Genomic DNA, 3,705 nt, shown 5'->3' with positions numbered 1-3,705 from the left:
TAGTGTGGTATAAGCTTTTTGTCCTAGTGAAGTTTGTGAAATTTATTTCAATTCTTAATTTTTCTAGTGTCAAATCTTAAGTTTTTATAATTGACTTATTTTATACTAAATGTTTTCTATTTGGCAATTTAATGACTAATGTATTCAAAGTTGGCAGTAACTCCCCTTCTTTTCAATTCCTCCTCACCCAATCTGTTTGGAAGTCCCAAGCTAACTAGGGAAGTTAGTTACCAATTAGACCTGGTCCCTATTAAAGAGAACTCCCCCTTTTGGGTATATATGTGTATATACATCCCCCCCACACATACATGCATGTGCATACTCACACACATACATACATATTTTTTAATTAACACAATTACGTATTTATGAGGCACAGGGTTATTGGCATATTCATCATCTCAAACCTATCATTTCTTTGTGCTGTGAACATTCAAAGTCCTCTCTTCTATACATTTTGAAATATATAATTATTGTCAATCATAGTTCCCTTTCCCTTTAAACTACAGCATTGTCAATTTTATTCTTCATCTTGTATCTCCTGTCACCCTCAAAGGTTCCTTTCTTTAAAAGAAAAAGGTCTACATTTTTTTTTCTCTATTTAAATTGATAGCCAGCAGAGGGAGCTTATGAAGTACTCAAGATGAACAGTAGAATTTTCCTAAGAATTCTTTTTCTTTTAATAAATATATATACCTGCAGGTACTACTGCACTTATCTTGTATGCATTTTAAATAAAGGTTTCCCAAGAATGTAATGTGATTTTTATCTTTGAAACATACTATATGAAAGCTATTTTTATTTTGAGCAAGAAAATGTAAAACTGATTAACATGAGATTCCTTATGAGCATAAATATGTCCTCAGAAAAACAAGAACAACTTATGGAGAGTTAACTCTTTAAAGAATTATCATGTCAGAGTCTATCCATTTAAAACTGAACACTATTAGAGAAAAGTTGTGTTAAAATACTCATTGAAAGGAAAAGGGAAGATACTGACCTGAGCTTGCTGTATAGCAAATTATTTTATTTCACATGCTCATGAGGTTATTTAAAAATAATGCTTATTTAAATATTTCTTTGGCAAAGATATAAACTAGGTTTTTGTTAGTGACAAAATTCATTCTACCATTTTGCCTGAAAATTGTTTCTGGTAGATGTATTTATAAACTTTGGTATAAAGCTAAAAAATTTAACTTGTCTAGATGTTTTGTAATAGCCCCAGAAAATATTACTTTGCCCCTGGTGTTGGAAAAAACCTCTTGTGAAAGCAGATATCCTTAGAGCAAAATTACAGTCCTTTAATTACTCGATATAAAATTTGTTCTTCTGTAATATCTGTATGATTATATTCAGAATGTCCTGATGGTTCCATGATTAGATAAGGTCTGTTGAAAATGTTTTTTTTTAAATGTAAGCAAGAATAAAAATAATATGGAAGAATTGGAGGGTAGGTTAAACCAAAAAATTTGTATGTTACCCCCCCCCCCCAAGTTCCTAACTTCATAGTATTCTAAAATGTTTAGGGGAGCAGTTTAGCAACTTCAGTCTTGCAAATTATTTCTAAAGTAGTAATCATTGGAAGTGACCAAGCAACTTGAGGCAGTTTATGTTCTAATGAGATAAAAATTGCAACTGTAGGGCCGGGATGTACCTTTTTAAGAGGTCTTACTTAGCATATGTGAGGTCCTGGGTTTTCAGATCCTCAGCACCAAAAATAATAATAAAAAAATTTACAATTACAAATGACTTAAAAAATTAATTCAAGTAAATTCTTAGTTCTTTAAATTTCAGAAATATTTAAGAAAAAGTCAACAACATCTGTGTTGCTTCCTAAAGGTAATTATTTCAGTGCTTTTTCCTAAGAATTTACATTGCAAAATACTTGATTTCCTAAATTCTAGTAATTGTACTTGATTATCCAAATCTGATTATAAAAATGACTTTTATAATATATTTTATTTGTGACTTGTCTCAACCTGCGTGTTCATCTTAAATTTGAAGAACTTAAGCTCTTTGTGTATTTATTATAAAAATATTAATAAAATTGATTCCTTTTTCAAAGAGCATTCTAGATGCAAGAAATCATACTGCTAAGCAGTCCCTGCTCCCTCACCCCATGGAAACCAGGACTGCAAAGCATGAACTTTACCACTGACCTACTCAGCCTTTTGCCATGTTTTAATGGATTGTTTTTTGTTGTTGAGTTGTAGGAGTTCTCTTGGTCCTTACCAAATACATGATTTGCAATATTCTCTCCCATTCTGTGAGTGACCTTTTCACTTTGTTGAGTCTTCTGATGCACAGAAATTTAAAATTTTGATTTATTCTATTCATTCTAATTTATTTATTTTGTTGTTTGTGCTTTTGTTGTCATATACAAGACATCATTGTGAAATCCAGTGATATGAAGCTTTTTCCCATGTTGTCAAATTTAATGTATTCTTCCCTAAACTATTTAAACTCGTGGTTTTGGTTTGGGGCCTTATATTCATTCTAATTTAAAAATTTTTTAGGGTTTTCTGTCTTTTTAGACTTTAAAACTTAAATTTTTCTAAACAATTTTTTTTTTCTTCTTTACAGTCATTTTTTGTTTTGGTACACCAGGATTGAGCCCAGGGCACTTAACCACTGAGCCACATTCCAGCATTTTTGTTGTTGTTGTTTAAATTTTTTATTTTGACAGAATCTTATTAAGTTGTTTAGAGCCTTGATAAGTTGCCGAGGCTGGATTTAGCAAGGCTCTAAACAACTTAATATTATTTTACAAGCTCTATTTTTACATTTGGAGGCATGTATATATTTACAAATTTAATTACTATTTTTTCTGATTTTGTGCTGTTTTAACTCAATTTAAAAAATATTTATTTATTCATTGTAAAACTGAGGATTGAACCGAGGACCCTGGGCATTCTGGTCAAGCGCACTGCTACTGAGCTACATCTCCAGCCTTTAACTCAGTTCTTACAGTCTGAACATTAATGTTTATTTTTAAAGAATACAGTTGTAGTAATGAATATCTAACATATAAAGCAAACTTTCCATAATTAAAAGGCTTTAGGATAGACTGAATAATTCTTTTCACCATAATCAAAATTGCCTTTTGTATTGTTAAAAAATCTTAAGTATCATTAAGTATCAAGGAATAGGCCTATTTCATCTGAATGGTTGAATTTTCATGTCCTCTCTTTTTGACAGTTTACTAGAGGTTTATTAATTGTATGGCTCTTTCCTAAGAACCAGCCTGTAGTTTATTAATATGCTCTGTTGTTTTTCTGTTTTAAGTTTCATAGATTTCTTATCTTTATTGTTTCTTCCATTCTACTTGCCTTGGTTTTATATGTTCCTCTTTTTCTAGTTCCTTACAGAAGAAGTTTAGATTGTTGATTTCATGCTTTTCTAACAAAAACATTTAATGGTATAAAATTGCCTTTAGGCACTTTTGTTATTTCCCAAATCTTGTTGTGTTACAATTTCATTTTTGTTAAATTCCAAATATTTTCTGATTTTCATTGATAACTGTCAGTGATTTGTTTGTTTTATTATGGTCAGAAAATATATTTAGTATGATTTCAGTTCTTTTAAAATTGTTAGTTAGGACCTAGGATATGGATTGGTCTTGGTAAATGTTCCATGTACACTTGAAAAAAATGAAGATGCTACTGATATTGTTTAAAAGTTCTGTTTCCTTAATGATTTTCTACT

General features: G+C 30.4%; 1 protein-coding gene across 1 annotated transcript in view; it reads left to right on the top strand.

The window, feature by feature from the left end:
* The first annotated feature begins 841 nt into the window (after positions 1–841).
* Mylk3 (myosin light chain kinase 3) overlaps positions 842–3,705 on the top strand; it is an 81,806-nt gene continuing 78,942 nt past the window's right edge. The window contains exon 1 of the mRNA XM_027939010.2: positions 842–1,839. The gene's annotated coding sequence lies outside the window, so the exon portion shown is untranslated. The remainder of the gene's footprint in view (positions 1,840–3,705) is intronic.

Source organism: Marmota flaviventris, chromosome 18, assembly GCF_047511675.1.
Source record: "Marmota flaviventris isolate mMarFla1 chromosome 18, mMarFla1.hap1, whole genome shotgun sequence".
Classification (NCBI taxonomy): domain Eukaryota; kingdom Metazoa; phylum Chordata; class Mammalia; order Rodentia; family Sciuridae; genus Marmota; species Marmota flaviventris.
The sequence above is the reverse complement of the archived record's forward strand: the minus strand, read 5'-3'. Positions and strand labels throughout refer to the sequence as shown.